This window comes from Sarcophilus harrisii, chromosome 1 (assembly GCF_902635505.1).
Source record: "Sarcophilus harrisii chromosome 1, mSarHar1.11, whole genome shotgun sequence".
In the NCBI taxonomy this organism is placed as follows: domain Eukaryota; kingdom Metazoa; phylum Chordata; class Mammalia; order Dasyuromorphia; family Dasyuridae; genus Sarcophilus; species Sarcophilus harrisii.
Genome location: NC_045426.1, coordinates 201,613,300 through 201,631,987, shown reverse-complemented (window position 1 = coordinate 201,631,987; position 18,688 = coordinate 201,613,300). Strand labels below are relative to the sequence as shown.

General features: G+C 32.5%; 1 protein-coding gene across 3 annotated transcripts in view; it reads right to left on the bottom strand.

The window, feature by feature from the left end:
- Positions 1-18,688, bottom strand: part of TMEM232 (transmembrane protein 232) — a 190,657-nt gene that overhangs the window by 39,645 nt on the left and 132,324 nt on the right. The window contains exon 14 of one of the 3 annotated variants that reach the window (XR_004234190.1): positions 6,119-6,208. The exons of the other annotated variants lie outside the window; for them this stretch is intronic. The gene's annotated coding sequence lies outside the window, so the exon portion shown is untranslated. The remainder of the gene's footprint in view (positions 1-6,118; positions 6,209-18,688) is intronic. 3 annotated transcript variants of the gene reach the window in all.

The following is an 18,688-nucleotide window of genomic DNA, read 5'->3' as shown; positions in this document are numbered from 1 at the left end:
TTTAGAACTTAAAGAAGCAATAAGTGTCATCTACTTTAAACTCCAACAGGCTTAGAGAAATTGTGATTTATCCAAGCTATAATAGGTACTGAATAGTATAGGAGAGTGGATTAGAGAGCAGAATCCAATAAAATGTTATCAGAAACACATTTGAAATATAAAGATGTATACAGAGTTAAAAATAAGATACTTCAGCAAAATCTATTATGTCTCAGATGAATTCTCAAAAGCAAGAGCAGCAATCATGGTCTCTGATAAGCCAATACAAAAATAGACTTGATTAGAAGAGATAAACAGGGAAAATACTTATTATATCATAATAGCACCATAGACAATACTTAAAATGCATGTTCTAAATAGTGCACTTAATCTCTACCTTACTTTTTATTTCTAGGACAATTTCTTTCCTTCTTTTCCACATCATATCACACACACACACACACAAAGGAAAATTTCAAGAAGGGAAAACAGAAACTCTTAGCCTCTCTATTGAGGTGGGTAACATGAATTTCATATATGTGAAGAAAAATAAACATAAAATTTTGTAGATAACAATGCTCAGGTAATTAATGATATATTTCTAAAGTAAAAGTAATGAGAGGAGTTGATCAGAGCACCTATGTTCAAATGATTTCTATTCCTATCTTCTCCTTCCATTTAAGTTAACAGGGACAACAGTGTGTTAAATTTTTTACTGAAATGCCAAGTGTCTATATTTTGCTACCAATTTATGAGAGGTGAGATTTTTCTAAAATCATGGTAGGACTTGAGGGGAATTCAGAGTTCATAAATCTAGTTTCCTCATTTTGAAATTGAAGAAGCTGAGGATTAATATTCTCAGAATTATACTACTTATGTCTAAAACAGGATTCAAATCCAGGTCTTCCTATTTCAACATCCAGCATTCTCTCCATTATAACATGTTTGATGTTATTAGAAGTCCTAATGATCTGACATACTTCTGGTGATCTTTTAAAAAGTGGAGTACTTTCAGTTAAGGCTGAAGAATGTTCTAAGAACTATGAATTTTGAAACACATTAAGAAAGCCATTTGTGGAAAAAGAACCCAATAATTGAAAGGAAAATGTTTCTTGATTATCAAAAGAGAAAAGATTTCTTTTTTTCTTTTTTCTCTCTATTCACATTGACTATGTTGTCTTGCAGTGACGCTATTCACCACACCAAAAAGGCCCAGCTGGTGAAGGCATAAAACCAGAGGAATTCTGTTAGCTGAGAATAAATACTTGCTTTGAGGTTAGCTGCAGGTCCACAAAGCCCAACTAGGTAAGCTGGCCAGGAAACATAATGTGAAAAAGGGGAGCAGCATGAATTAAAAGAAAACAAAGAATGTTTCCCTTATATCCCTATGTATATACTTCTGTATTGGAGTAATATATTATGAATGCCCACTTTTCCCACTAATGTTGGATATAGTTGTAGGAAAGTATGCTCAGGTTATTAGGAAATATTTTGTTATTTTTGTTCTTAAAAGGCCATCTCACTATCTTCTCTTTGAACTAACAGCTCAAGGTGAGTAGATCAGTAAGGATGCAGTCTTAGCACAACCAAAAAAAGTATCCCAATACTTGACATAACTGTTCTCCCCAACCCACAAAAAGAATTGTTTTTTAGGGGGTGAGATAAGAAGTTGATGGAGAGGGATATCATATAAAAATCTTCTATCTCTCCTGAAAAAAAAAATTGTGTGATTGTAACTATACAGGGGTAATCAGGAATTTGATTAACTTAATTCTACCACTTGACAGAGTAAGATAAGTATTGAAATAGAATTAGAAAATATTAAGTTTTGGTTAGATCTGAAAGAGATTCATATAGTGAACAAATAAATTTCCTGTGCCAAATAAATGAAAGAAAGTAAATCATAGCTATAAAATTTAGAGTCTTGGAGCTAGAAGAAATCATATAGATCATCTAATCTGACTTCCTTATTTTATAGATGAGGGAACAAAAACTAAAAGTAGTTTAAGATAATAAATCCAGGACAAAGTTTTGGATCTTCTCACTCCCAATCCAATTCTTTCCCCCATTCATTGGTGTCTCACTGGATATTTTCATCTGCGGTGGGATGAGAAAAAAAAGGGGGGGGGGAAGAATAGTGCAAAAAGTCTAAATAATGTTGAAAGGTATGAAGGAAATTTTTTTTCCTAGAATCAGGACACATGGGAATTTTTGTAGGTGGTAGGAAATGAATCAGTGGACAGGGAGATACTATCACTAAGTGACAGAGTATAAATGACAGAAGCAGCAACCTATTGGAAGAATGGCAGAAGTAAGGTATAAAGACTGGAAAAATAGGAGGGGCCTTTGGTATGAAGGACTTTGAATGCCAGGTAATAGGAAGCCAGAATAAAGCCAGTTTAAGAGACTGGGTCTGTACTTTAGGAAAATAATTTTGGCACTTGAATGGAAGATGGAGGAAATGAAATGGGCTGGAATGGGATCACTCAAACAGGGGGAGGCTTAGCTTTCATATGTATTAAGGTTACCTCATATGAGATAGGAATGAAATAAGAAATACTAGCAGAAGGCATTTGAGTTGCAAATGGCACAAATGGAAGGCACTTTGTCAGACACCTTGTTGCTTTCCCTTAGGGGACATACTGTACTCAGCAAAAGATGGAAGACATAACACATACAGTGAGAGCAATGTTTCCCTTCTCTTTTCATCTGAAAAAGCATCTTTTCTTGTGTTTAGTTTTAAAGTTAACATTTAAAATAACACAATAATAATAAAATTGCCTGGCTTGTCTGTGACTTATTCTGAATTATCTTCTTTCATGTGTGATTTTTAAATATTCTTTCTTCTTTTTTGCACCATTATCATTATCCAGGAACTTTCTATACTTTCCCTAAATAGAAGTCCTCCCCCGTAATTAATAAGTAAATATATTCAAGCAAAAAAAAAAAATCAACATACTCTCTTTCTGAAAAATGTATATTTTATTATTTATCTCTCATCTATCATCTCTCTGAAAAGAAATGGCCATGATTAAAGTTCTGAAGTTTTTTCTCCATAATTGTCTTTACTGTTATGAACTTGAACAAATATCAACAAAATGAAAATTTCCAATCAATGAATGGTTAAGGAACACACACACACACACACACACACACACACACACGAATTCTATTATATTGACATAATTCCTTTATTAAAAGTGCATTTTAAATTTAACATAGTACTTGATTGTGTTGTATTCTGAACTTGTTTTATATGTATTTTAAATTTTTCAATAATAATTTCTTTTTGTTCCTTCATTTTGAAATCAAAGTTTTTTTTCTACATTATTGTGCTCATTATATAAACTGCTCACTCTGTTATACACACACACACATACACAAATACACACTTGGATATATGGTATAAACTCACCCTGTTCTAAATAAATCAATATTAGTCTTTCCATGTTTCTATTATATATCATCTCATGATATAATAATATTTATTCAATCAAATGGGATTTTCCCTTAATAATTCTTTTGTAAGGCATTTTAAACTTCCCAAACTATTCAAACTTCTTTTGTGTGATTGTGCTATTCTGTCCAAATAATTATTTTCAGTCTCATGTTTTGGCTGATAGTAAGTTCAGAATTAGTACTTATAATATTAGCCAGAATATTGTTCAGAATTTTTGAGTCTGTCAATCATAATATCATCAAATGACTATATTATTATTATATAATAATGTAATGAATTTTAATTTAATACATATTATATATAATTACATAAAACAATAAATAAATTTCTATATAATTGTTATTTATATATCCCGTGGTATGTGCTAAATTTTAAAGACTCACTTTTTAAAAAGTACTTGTGAATAGGAAAAATGTAAATATAATAAAATTCATGTTTTTTATATAATCCTTTCCCATTCTTTGTATGGAAGTTTTGATTTTGTTGAATAAATGAATAATATAATGGTAAATATTATTCACTTAAAGGAAAAAAAAACTTTTAGCCAGCCAGAAATTTTAAAAGAAATTTATTATGAGAAATTCTGTCTTCTAAAATACCTATATTATTTTCATTATTAAATTGCCTCCTCAAAAGCAATACATTTATAATAATAAAAAACCACTTTGTTTACCATACCAGTACTCATTAAATGAATTTATTAGATCTATATGCTCATTTGACTTAATAGTAATAAAATCACTGTAATAAAACACTATCATGGTATTAATGTCTTCTGCTCTGAAAATGGAAGTCTTTGACTTGGTATTTCATTAAACAGCAGGGGACCATTATCTTGTGACAATATTCTATTTCATTAGTATCTCAAATATAGTCTTAATATTCTTCATATTTATGTATCTATAAAATGGGAGGATTAGAATAGTCATTGTTCTCATGAAAAGTATTCATTATTGCATTTTGAATAATATTCATCAGAATATTTTCAGTCATCAGAAACTGTTGACAAGTATTTTCTATTCCTTCTCCTATTCACACATAACAAAGCTGGTTCCAAAATTCTTGTGAGTGGGTCTGAGGCTACCTTTCAAATCAGCTAGTCCCAGAGCTTCCAGCTTGCTTTTCCCCTGGAGCTGTTCTGGAGGTATTTATGCTTCACACAGGTCAAACCTCCATCCTGTATCTTTCTTTGAATCTTTTCCAATTATTACAGGAGCATCACTGTTTTGTCCCATTTCTTGTTTATTTTTACTCACTTTACATTTGTCCCGAGGTGCTATTTTTGTCTTGTTTGTAAGGGAAATCAAGAGAGCTTGGAATTTTCTGATCTACTGCACCACCCTCCCAGCACTCTTTTATTCCTTTCTTTAATTTGGAAAGTTCTGCTTTCACTCTATCAATATTAGACACATGTCAAATGTGTCTAAATACATGCATGTTAAGTAGAAAACTGACACAATTATCTACATAATAGTTAAATTGATGAGGTTTAGGTTTTGCGGTTCCCTCTCATAGGGAACCAAATGATAAGATCTAGATTTAGGGAACCAAAATAAGATTAGGGTTTCTGGTGGTCAGGGAGTTAAATGATAAGGTCTAGTGGCAGGTTCAGGGTTCAGGGAACCAAATGGAGAGGTTTGGCTCCCCTGCAATCCCTTGGGATTCAGCACAAGGGGAGGGAGTTTTGGAGAACTCCCTTCTGGTGGTGCAGAGATTCTCTGTAAAGAAATTTACAAACCTAAAAGCCTAGAATGATAAAAATGAAAAAAAAGGTTTATTATAGGGATTGGGAAGTAAGGTTAGAAATCCTGACAGAGAGGCATAAAGTCTTGTTAGGGAAATAGATGAGGGTAAAGAGAGGGTGGCACTAGAAAGAATATTATTCCAGTGGGCAGAGGCCTACTTAGTGTAGCATGGCATAGCCTGGCATGTTTAGAACCTCTGCAAAGACAGGATTTTAGTGTGGCTTTTTTATAATAGGAGCTTTGGCTACAAGCTGAAGGGGGCTCATGGGTGGAGTCCCAAGTTGGCTCATCTACTAGCTGGGTTTCAGCTTGAGCTGGAATTTGAATAGAATTCAATGAGTTTCTTTAATTCAATAGGATTGGAATTCTTTTGCTAGATAACAGAATAAAACTGTTTGTCTTGTTTCCCTCAGGTGGGGTTCCTCACTGAGGCAGAGTTGAAGGAGATTTTCTCCTTCAAGGAGTTTTAGAAACCATTTTTATTTTGAATATACACCAGAACACCATAAACACCATTTTTATTTTAAGTATTCATACAACTGAGGCAAAAGTTCATTTTCTTTTGGCTCGAATTATCTAAATAATGGTCTCAACTATGCTTCATTAAATCTGCATAGAAATACTTTCAATTTGTATGCTGAATATCAAAAGAAATGTATACAAAGGAAAAGAAGTTTAATTTCTTTTATGGCACTAACATTGAAAGTCTATGTAAAAGATAAGATATTGAGGTAATATTTCAATGTTAAAATCATAATATAATGTTTTAAATTTATTGAGGTCTTAAAATGCCAAAGAGAATACATCATTGAACTGTTTTTATTATGCCACTTATATAATTAATTTTTTTCTCTAATTAAATTCTAGCAGTTTTTAATACATGCAATTGTAGAAATGTTTTGATTAATAAGAGAAAAATAATGGAGATACTTACTGATTTTCATATTTTTTTCTTTGTGATTTTTGTATCCCAGATATAGTGAAATAAAAATTGTTTGGTGTCCATAGATGAGAAAAGATTTAACTGTGAAGGAAAAGATGAGTGAAATTCTGGCCAAGTTTATTTATTTATATGGAATTCAACATGACTGCTTTAGCAGGTACCATTTGTTATCACAAGTACTTATGACTATGTAAATAGAAGCAAACCAAAATGTTTCTCTTCTTGTTCTCCCCTGGGTATGGTTAGTTGGGCTATTCAAATCTGATTCTGACTCAGGATTTCACTTATTTGTGCTAGATATTTCCCTCTGGCTATTATTTATTTAATTGCCTTAAAAACAACTGAGCTTAGTACTTTTATTCCCCAAAAAATCTGCTCAAAATTTCAATCATTTGTGATATTCTCTTACATCTCATATGTAGTTACTAAAACCTATAGACTTTACTTTGAACTATGTGAATGGTCCATTTTATTGTCTTTTCTACCTCTATAATGCAAGCTGTGATTTTTTTCTCATCTAAACAATGTAAAATGGCTCTAACTGGCTTCCTCTATTTCATTCTCTGTTTCTTCCATTCCATCCTTCATATTGTTTCCAAGGTAATCTTAAAATGCACAGATCTACTTACATTACTACCTTGCTTAAAAGTTACTTCTAGAATAAAACTTACTTCTAGAATAAAACTTAAATGTCTTAAATTCACATTCAAGGCTTCCGCAACTGGGCTTTTGATTTTCTTCATATTTTGTTCTTCTCTCCCTCGTTTTTGTGCCAAGCAATATTACATTAAAATGGTCTTGAAGAAGGGACCTTGAAACTCTCTAACACTCTTTGAAGGTGAAAATCTTCAATTCTGCCTCAGTGAGGGACCCCACCCAAGGGAAACAAGATAAACAGCTTCATTCTGTTATCTAGGTGGGGTTGGTTCAGTCCCAAGATAAAAGAATTACAACCCCATTCAAGTGAAGATCTATTCAATTCTAAAATTCCAACTCAAGCTGAAATCCAGCTTGTAGATAAAGAGCCAACTTGAAACTCCACCCAGTAGCCTAGCCCCGCCTTTGCTTGTAACCAAAACTCCTATTATAAAAGAGCCAATTTCTTTGCAGAGAGGTCCTGACATGCCAGGCTATGCCATGCTAGGCTATGCCATTCTATGCCATGGAAACCTCTGCCCCCTGGAATAATTCTTCCAGTGTTGCTCTCTCCAATTCCCTCACCTATTTCCCTAACAAGACTTTATGCCTCTCTGTTGGGGTTTCTAACCTTATTTCCCAATCCCTATAAGTCTCTTTTATCAATCTAGGTTTTTGGATTTGTAAATTCCTTTACAGAGAATCTCTGAGCCTCCAGAAGGAGGTTCCACAAAACTCCCTACACTTGCACGGAATCCCAAAGGGGTGTAGGAGAATCAAACCTCTCCATTTGGTTCCCTGAACCCCAAATCTGCCACTAGACCTTATCATTTAACTCCCTGATCACCAGGAACCCTAATCTCATTTTGGTTCCCTAAATCTAGACCTCATCATTTGGTTCCCTGAAAGGGAACCCCAAAACCTAAACCTCATCAGTCTCATCAAGATTATTGATTGTTTCACCTCATATTTTGCTTTCTAATTCTTATAGGTTAATATATACAATAATTTCAAACATATATTATTTGTTTGTAAATGAAGATAAAAATTAAGAATTCTATGTTTTTCCCCTTTTTTGCATAACAAAATATCTGCAAGTGGGTCTTCTATGTAGGTTATTTAAGTCACATAAAAAATGGTATTATACTTTATTTATTCAATAAATTAAAAATTCATTAAGTATTTACTATGTGCTAGATCCTGTGTTCTTATCTTTGTAACTCCAAATGACAGTTACATTCTGTGATTACATATTATGGTTGTCAAGACACAAAACTATAGAAGTTATAAATTTAAAATTACATAAGATTAGCCCATTTCTGTCCTCTTGATATAATTATCATTGGAAAGAAAACCCCCATACCTCTATATCATAAGAGAAATGTTTTCCAGAGATTAGGAAACAAAATACTACCTTATTTTCTTATTTATGTATTGAACAGGTAAATGGAATCTCATCATAGTTAATTTTCTTTCTTTTTTTAATCCAAAGGTAGATTGTGAATATTACTTCAATATAGGCAAACCTAGATCATTGTATAGTCTTCAAAATGAAATCTATAATAATTCAAAAAAAATTGCCTTAATTGGTCACACAGCACAAAAACAAGCAGATGAAAATGACTGTTATCCAGACTATGCCATGTATTTTAATGGACAAATGGATAACCTAAAGAAGTCATCCACTGGTATTATCCAGATAATAATTTAGACATTACAAGAGGAGTAAATGAAAAAATTAGGTTCAGAATTTATCATAACAGATTATTTTCTTTTGGGAAAATACCATTTAATGATCATAATTCTGAAATGGTAACATTTTTTGAATGTCATATATGTATATATGCATCTATATACATAAACATACATGCATTCATATACACACACATATATAAAATGTATGACTGAGTCTTGAAAGTCTACAGTCTCTGAAAAATTGTAATTTTAAGATCAATTAAAAGTAACAAAGGGGAAGGAAGGGAGCCAAGATGGTGGAGTAAAAGCAGGGATTCACCTGACCTCTCCCCCAAAATCCCTCCAAATACTTTTAAATAACTCTAAAAAATGTTTAGATCATCAGAACCCACAAAAAGACAGATTGAAACACTTTTCAGCTGAAGATAACTTAGAAGGTCAGTAGAAAAGGTCTGTTGCACCAGGGTGGGAGTATAGCACAATCTGGTGCAGACCATGCCAGCAAAGCCCTGTTCTCAGAAAATCAGAGGTTTTGAGAAGCTTTGCCCATACTCAGATCTGGGATGCTATCCTGGCTCACAATGCCAGAGCAAGGAGGGGTATATTAGAATTTACAGCCACAGTGGATTGGTACCCTCCTCACAATTCCATGGCAGAAAAGAGTGCTTGTGGTCATACACAGAGCAGAGCACAGACCAAGAGAGGAATATACTTCTCTTTGGATAATACCACCTTGGAAGAATTGAAAACTTACAGGACTCCAGAAGAATCTCTGAAAATAGCCATTTAAAATGCTTGAAGTTTGGACATTGTACCTTCCACCCTGGGAACAGAGCACTATTTTTAACAAAGAGTTACAAGTCAAGTAATAAGCTGGGGAAAAGATTCTGATCATAGAAAACTACTGTGGTGCCAAGGAAGATCAAAACACATTCTTAAAAAAAGACAACAAAATCAAAGCTCCTATAACCAAAGTCTCCAAGAAAATAAAAATTGGTGTTAGGCCATGGAAGAACTCAAAAGAGATTTTGAAAATAAAGAGAGGTAGAAGAAAAATTGGGAAGAGAAATGAGAGTGATATAAAAGGAAGAACAAAAAAACAATGAGGAAAAGAAAGCCTTAAAAATCAAAATTGGCCAAATGGAAAAAAGAGGTACAAAAGGTCACTGAGGAAAATAATTCCTTAAAAGTAAGAATTGAGCAAATGGAAGCTAATGGATTTCATGGTAGAATAAGAAACAATCAAACAAAAGAATAGAAAAAAAAAGAAAACAATGTAAAAAATCTCATTGAAAAAACAATTAATCTGGTAAATTGATCAAGAAGAAATAACTCAAAAATTATCAAACACCTGAAAGCCACAATCAAAAAAAGAGCCTAGACATAATTTTTCAAAATATTATCAAGAAAAATTGTCATAATATTTTAGAACCATAACATAAAATGGAAATTTAAAGAATCTACTGATCACCTCCTGAAAGAAATCCTAAGATGAAAACTCCCAGGAATATTAGAGGCAAATTCTGGAACTCCCAGGTCAAGGAGAAAATACTGCAAGCATCTTTAAAGAAATAATTCAATTATGGTAGGCAGATTTAATAGCTTTTATATTATTTGAGGATTTGAAAAATGATATTCTGAAGAGCAAAGGAACTAGAAGAATCACCTACCCAGCAAAACTGAGTATAATCCTTCAGGGGAAAAGGTGGAATTTTAATGAAATAGAGGACTTTCAAGCATTCATGATGAAGAGACCAGAGTTGAATAGAATACTTGACTTTCAAATTCAGAACTCAGAAGAAACATAAGGCTTAATCAGAAAAGCGAAAACATAAGGAATTTAATAAGGTTTATCTGTTTACATTCCTACATGGGAAGATGATTCTTGCAACTCAGAACTTTCTCAGTACCAGGGCAGCTGAAGTTTATATAGACAGAGGGCACAGTTGTTAGCTGTATATGAAGGGATAATATCAAAAAAATAAATAAAATTAAAGGGTGATAGAAGAATGTCCTAGGCGAAAGGAAAAGGGAGAAGTGGGATAGGGTAAATTATTTGCCATAAAAGAGTCAAGAAAAAGCTTTTACAATGGAAGGGAAGAGGAAGAGGGTAGGGGGTATGAATGAACCTTACTCTCATAAGAATTGGTTCAAAGAGGAAATAACATATATGCTCAACTGGGACTTGGAATCTATCTTACCATCCAGGGAAGTAGAAGAGGAGAAGGATACAAGAAGGGGGGAGGGTGATAGGAGAGAGGGCATAGTGGAGGAGAAAGGAGAAGGAAAACACTTCTGAGGAGGGACAGGGTCAAAAGAAAAGAGAATATAATTAATGGAGGAGGGATGGAGTTAGTAGTAGTAATTTGAAAAAAAAATTGAAGCACATTTCTGTAATGAAGGTCTCATTACTCAAATGTATCGGAGACTGAGTCAGATTTATAAAAAAAATAAAATAAAATAAGAACCATTCCCTAGTTGATAAATTATCAAAATATATGATGAGTTTTCAGATGAACTAATTAAGTTATCTATAGCCATATTAAAAATACTCTAACACTATTGACTGGAAACATGCAAGTTGAGGCAATTCAGAACTACTACCTCATATGTCAAATTAGCTGATGGGCCAGAAGGGGGAGATGTCAAATCTTGAAAGGAATGTGGGAAAAATTAGATATTGATTGTTCATGGTATTGTGAACTTATTCAATCATACTATAGAGCAATTTGTAGCCAAGGTGTTATAAAATCATAGCTATCTTTTGACCTAAGAAAACCACTATTAGGCATGAATCCCAAAAGAGATTGTTTTTAAAAGAAAAGGAATTAAATGTACAAAAATAGTTATAGCAGCTCTTCTCTTGGGACAAAGAATTGGAAGTTGAGGGGATGCCCATGAATTGGAGAATGGATAAATAAATTGTGATATGTGATTATGATGGAATGCTATTGTTCTATAAGAAATAATGAACAAGGGCAGCTAGATGGCACAGTGGATAGAGAATCTGCCTTGGAGTCAATAGCACCTGAGTTCAAATCTGACCTTAACACTTCCTAGCTGTGTGACCCAGGGCAAGTCATTTAGCCTCAATTGCCTAGCCAAAAACAAAACAAAACAAAACAAAAAAAACCCCAAAGTCCCCCAAAACCAAAGAAATGAGGAGCAAGATGGTCTCAGAAAAATCTGGAAAGACTTTCATAAGCTCATGCAAAGTGAAATGTACTATGTTAAAAGTAATAACAATATTATAAGATAATCAGCCCTGAATGATTTCTCTCTTCTTAGTAATTCAATGATCCAAGAATACTCTGAAGGATTTATGATGAAAAATGCTATCCATACCCAGAAAAAGAACTGATTGTGTCTGAATACAGATTGAATCAAAATTTTCTTTTTTATCTTATTTTTCTTGAGGATTTTTTTTTTTCCTCCTGGGAAAGATCTGTTTTCTTTTGCAACATGACTTTTATGTAAATTTTTATGTTTTGCCTAACTTTACATGTGCTTTCTAGATGTGGGGGCTAGGATTGGGAAGGAAAGAAGGAACATAAAGTGGAACTCAAAGTTTTAAAAAACAAACATTAAAATGGTTTTACATATAATTGGGAAAAATAAAATATTAACTAAAAAGATTAAAATTAAAAAATTAGAAAAATTCTGAGAAAATAATGAAATAAAAGAGGAAATGCTGGACTTTCCAAAATTTTCCCACAAATGAGGTAAAATATTGTTTCAAAGAGACCTTTGAATGGCAGAAGAAATAAAAATAAGGGTAAAGCAGCTGTTCTAAGACAACTTGAATGGACATTAAAGGAGACAACTTCTAAGGGCAGAAATTTGGCCCCTCTGAAGTGAAAACATCACCAGGAAAACTGCTGAATCAACAAACAACAAGCTCTGGGAGCACCTGGAGTAGCTTCAAATTCAGGAACTTTAATCTCACAAACAGTGTGAGGGAGAGACAGTTAGTAGTGGAAGACTAAAGGACCCGCTGATATCACTAGATGGCAGGCTCAGATGTGCTGACCATATGTAGTCCCACATGTGGCTGAGAAGTGAGCTTACTTCAGGAGAAGTGAGTAGTCTAGTGGTGAGAATTCTACTGGCTCTACGTACTCAGGGGAGTGTGGAGTCTCTGGCTTTGGTTTCGAAGCAGAGGAGGAAGCATAAATACTGGTAGTGACAGCATGGCTGGAATCCTAAGAATGCCCCATGGCAAAGATGGGTGACTAAGGTCAGCCATGGAGACATAGCTAAGAAATAAATATTAAGAAGAACCTGAAGCACGATATTTACCCCCTCCTCCCTCCATAATGAGGCTAGGAATTGACTATAAAAAGGTACTAAAAATAATAAAAATAAATAAGCAAAGGAGAAAGAATCTAATCATACCATGGAAACCAAAAAGATTTTGGTTCATACTTAGAAGAATACAGAGAAGTTTAAAAAGCTACTTCTGCTCCAACCCTTAGTGAGAAAAATTTCAGGTAATCACACACTGTGAAAGAAAAATCAGAGCAAAAGGGGAAAACCATGGAAGAGATAAACACACACACACACAGAAAACAGAAGTGAACATAGTATGTGTTGATTTACATTCAGTCTCCTTAGTTCTTTTTCTCTTTGCAGATGGTGTTTTCTGTCCAAAGTCTATTGGGATTGCTTTGGATCACTGAACTACTGAGAAAAATCAATTCATTCATAGCTGATCATTGCACATTCTTGCTGTTACTGTATACGATTTATTCCTGGTTCTCCTTGTTTTGCTCAGCATCAGTTTGTGTAAATCTTTCCAGGCCTTTCTAAAAACAGCTTCTTCATTTCTTATAGAACAATATTCCATTATTTTCATAATTCCCCCTTTTTTCAGCCATTCCCCAACTGATAGGCATTTCCTCATTTTCCAGTTTGCTACAAAGCCAAAAAAAAAAAAAAAAAAAAAAAAGCTACTACAAATGTTTTTGTACATTTGGGGCCTTTTCTCTCTTTTATGATTTCCTTGAGATATAGACCCAATAATGGCACTGCTGGGTAAAACGATATGCACAGCTGGGTAATTCTTTAGGCACAGTTCCAAATTGCTCTCTAGAACAGTTGAGTCATTTCACAACTCCACCAACAATGTATTAGTGTTCCAGTTTTACTACATCCCTCTAACATTTTTCATTATCTTTTCCTGTCATCTTAGACAATCTGACACATGTGAAGTGGTATCTCAGAGTTGTTTTAATTTGCATTTCTCTGATCAGTAATGATTTAGAGCATTTTTTCATATGACCACAAAAGGCTTTAATTCTGTTATCTGAAAATTGTCTGTTGTTCTTTGAACATTTATCCGCTGGGGAATAACTTGTATTCTTATAAGTTGGACACAGATCTTTATTCATTTTAGAAATGAGACCTTTAATCAGAAACACTGGCTGTAAAAAAATTTCCTTAGTTTTGCATTTCCCTTTTAATCAAATTGTTTCTGTTGGTTATATTTGTACAAGAAACCTTTCAAATTTAATGTAACCAAAGTTGTCCATTTTGCCTTTCATAATGTTCTCTAGTTCTTCTTTGGTCACAAATTCCTCCCTTCTCCAAAGATCTGATAGGTAAAATACCCTTGCTCTCCTAATTTGTTTATGGTATCATCCTTTGTGCCCAAATCAAGCATCAATTTTGACCTTATTTTGGTATGGGGTATGAGATGTAGGTTTATGCCAAGTTTCTGACATTATTTTCCAATTTCTCCAGCAATTTTTGTCAAATAGTGAGTTCTTATTCCAGAAGCTAGAGTTTGGAAATTTATCAAATGCTAGATTACTATAGACCTTGATTATTGTGTCATGTTTATTTAATGCATCTACTAATCTACCATTCTATTTCTTAGCCAGGATCATGTGGTTTTGATGAGTGCTACTTTATAATATAGTTTTAGTTTTGATACTGCTAAGCCACCATCCTTTGTATTTTTTTTTCATTAATTCCCTTGATATTTTTGACCTTTTGTTCTTCCACATGGATTTTATTATTATTTTTTCTAGTTCTATAAAATAATTTTTGGTAGCTTGATTGATATGGCACTGAAAAAGTAGACCAATTTAGGTAGAATTAGCATTTAAAATATCAATTAAATATATCGTGAAAGACCTAATATAGTTGAGCTTCACTAGAATTTTTACTATTACCAATATTGGCTCAAAAAGAGAATAATATACACAATTTGCTGAATTTACAAATCTCTCTTATCTAAAAAGGAAGTAGGAAAAGAGGAAATTAAATAAAGGGGGTATTGAGGATTGACATAAAGAAAGGCATATCAAGGAAGGATGTAGATGGAAGCAAAACATTGGTGAGGAAGGAAAGGGTGAGAGGACAAATAAGTAGAAAAATAGAATGGAAGGGAAATACACTGGTACTAATTATAACTGTGAATGTGAATTGGATGAATTTTTTCATAAAATCGAGGTAGATAGCAGAATGGATCAAAACCAGAATCTTATAATATATTGTCTATAATAAAGACATTTGAAGTAGAGAGATGACCACAGAGCAAAGATAAGTGACTGGAGCTAAATAGATTATGCTTCAGCTAAAGTTTAAAAAAAAAAAAAAAAAAAAGCAAGGTTAGCAATCCTAATCTCAGAAAAATAAAAGCAAAAATAAGCCTAATTGAAAGAAATAAGGAAGGAAACTACTTGTTAAAATATACCCTAAACAATGAAACAATTTTAATACTAAACATATGCATCAAGTGGATAGGATACAAATTCTTAAAAGAGGGAAGTGAATTTTAGGAAGCACTAGATAGCAATACTAATGGGGGATATTATCTCTCCTCTCAGAACTTGATAAATCTAACCACAAAATAAAAAGAAAGAAACTAAGTAAATTATTAGACACCATAAGCAAATTAGAAGAGCAAGGAAAAGTCTACTTATCAGATCTATGGGAAAAGGAAAATATTTTTGACATTAAGCATTGAGATAAAAGCATTAAGAAATGCAAAATAATTTTGATTATATTAAATTAAAATATTTTGTTTAAACAAAACCAATGAAAGCAAAAAGCTGAGAAAGTCTATAGCAAGTGCCTCTGATAAAAGCCCCACTTCTCATTTATATAAAAAACAGAGCCAAATTTACAAGAATACAAGCCATTCTTCAGTTGATAAATGGTCAAAAGGTATGAACAGAGAGTTTTCAGATGAAGAAATCAAACATAGCTAGAAGTATATGAAGAAGTGCTCTAAATTATTTTTGATAAGAGAAATGCCAATGAAAACAACACTGAAGTACCACCCCAAATCTATCTGATTGGCTAATATGACAAAAAAGAAATATGATAAATGTTGGAGAAGACATGGGAAAATTAGGATATTAATGCATTTTTGCTGGAGTTAGTTGTTAACTGATCCAACCATTTTGGAGAGCAATTTGGAACTATGCCCAAAGGGTAATCAAATTGTTCATACTTTTTAATCCAGTAATATCATGCATCTACCTCAAAGAGACCATAAAAAGGTAAAAGATCTACATGTGCAAAAATGTATGTAGAAGTCTTTTTCATGGTGGTAAAATACTGGAAACTGAGGGGATGCCCATCAATTGGAGAATGACTCAACAAGTATAGTATTGGAATGCAATAAGAAATAAGTGAACAGGCAGATTTCAAAAAACATGGAAAGATTTTTATAAACTTATGTTGAATGAAATGAGCAGAACCAGTAAAACATTGTACACCGCATCAGCAATAGTGTGTAATGATCAATTATGATTGACTCAGCTCTTCTCAGCAATACAATTGTTAAGACAAGTACAAAGGATACATGAAGAAAATTGCTATCCATAACTAGATAAAGAACTGAGGTACTCTGATTACAGATCAAAGAATTTTTTCACTTACTTTTTCTTTCTTCTGTTTTTTTTTTCTTTTGATTTTTCTTCTCTCACAATTGTGATTAATATATAAATAAGTTTTACATGATAGCACATGTATAAACTATATCAAATGCCTACCATCTTCAGAAGAGGGGAGGAAGAAAAATTTGGAACTCGAAAGTCTTGTAAAAATAAATGCTAAAATTTTTCTTGGTATGTAACTGAAGAAAAAAACAAAAATATTATAAAAAAAGTAATATTCTCTGACACTATTGAATTTTTTTGTGGTAGTAGACTTACTTAGAAATTCATCATCTTTGATATTAAAAAAATTGACAAATATCTATTTGAGCAAGATAAATAAATGTTAACAATTGATTAAACATAAAGCCATTTCAGAGGAGATTAAATTATTCAGAAGTACCTTTTTCTAATCCTTAACTGATCAGTATTATAATTTTAGCTAGTAACTGTTCCAAATCTAGCAATCATGTCCAAATCTAGCAATCTGAGATATTTTTGTTCCATATTTTAAAGTAAGGAACTACTACATATAGTTGTATCTTAAATAGCTAATTAGTATGCTTCTGTTGTTTATTTTCCTCCTGTTGCTAATGAATGACATGATTATTTTATGAAATAGTTTTTCCTATTTTAGACTTCAGAATCAACTGAAATGACTCTCCAATATCATCCTTCTAGAAGACAAAGTAATCCTTTCTAGTTTCATTTCAAATTTTTACTTGTAAAATGGAGCTTTGCTAATAGTCTTTCTAGAAATCTAGTTTTTTTTTTTTAGGCATGCTATTTTTCTCCAAATTTTTTAAACTATCATACTGCATTACCTTGAAGAAATAATAACATTATTTTCCATTAAACTTCATGTAGATCTATTAAGCAGAGCCTATATTGTATCTTTACATGTCAAGTTTTAATACAGTGTCTTGAACATTTGGTACTTGAAAATATTTGTGTAATACATTTAATAAAATAAAAATAATAAATTTAATAAATAAAAATTTCAATGAAATGAAGTAGATTAGAAAGAAAGAGACCTGAGTACTATTCTTGGTTCTGCTACTAGTATTATCTTCAGCAAATCATTTAATAAAATTGTGACTTAAGGAATCTATATACATTTTGCTTTCAATAAAACATAGTTGGCATTCCTTGAAGGGGGGAACGTTTTGAGTGAGTATGACATATAAATGCAGTATTTAAATATCTACTAATTAAATGCATCAGGAAGTGTGGCAGAGTGGAAAAAGCACCACCAGGAGGCTGAGTTTCTTATTATAGTCTTTTCTCTACTAACATGGGTTAGTTAATTATGACCTTTCTCAGCAATAGTTTCCTTACCTGAGAAATGAGGGCATTTTGTCAAAAGATTTCTAAGACCTTTTCTAGTCTAAAATGATATTATTCTAAGTAATTATTAAGAATATTTGGACAATTCATTAAATATATTTAAATGAGGTTTAATTGACTAATGAAGATACTAGAATATGGTAATTACGTACAATGGCTCCACTGAACTGTCTATTAAATGAATCAGATTTTCTAGATTTGAATGCCTAAGTCAAGAAAAACAAAAAGATAAAGAACATAGGAAATAAACAATTTATAAGACTCTCAGTTTATTATGTGTTTATGACTCAATCAATCAAAAGTTATTTTGCATCAATGTAAACAAGAAAATATTTAGTTTTTATTCAGAGGACTACTTTACAAAAATATGTAATACTGTCATCAATGTAGCTATAGTACTTCATATCTATCATCACTATTGAGGTAGTCATTTTCCCTCTTGTGGTATTTTCTGATGGTCCTGTGATTAGCCAAATCTTTATTCAAATTATAAGCTCATTTTATGGACTAAACGGTTCATGGCAACCTATAGCCACAATAATATAGTATAGCTACTATACTACAGTTTTTTCAGTATTCAAGATACCCTCCCATTAATGCTACTTTTAATTATAATAAAATCAATTGTGCTAAGTTTAGTTTTGCTTTTGTTGTTCTAATATTCTATTCCTTCAAAGTGTCAGTTGGTCAATATGCATTGTGTTAGGCACTATGTTATAAAAGGGGTAATACCAAGAAAGGAGCAAAATCTAGTCTCTACAAGAAATTCACAATCTAATTTGAAGACAACATGCAAACAGCTATGTACAATAAATCTCTTTACAGAATAAGAAATAACAGAGAGAAGACATGGAGGGATAGAGAAAAAATTCCTATAGAAGAGCAATAAGTCAATAAACTTTAAGTGTGTAAGGGGGAAGAAGATGTAGAGAATGGTTTTGAGAATCTTTAAAAATCAAACAGGATTTTAACTTTTTATTCTGTAACTGATACA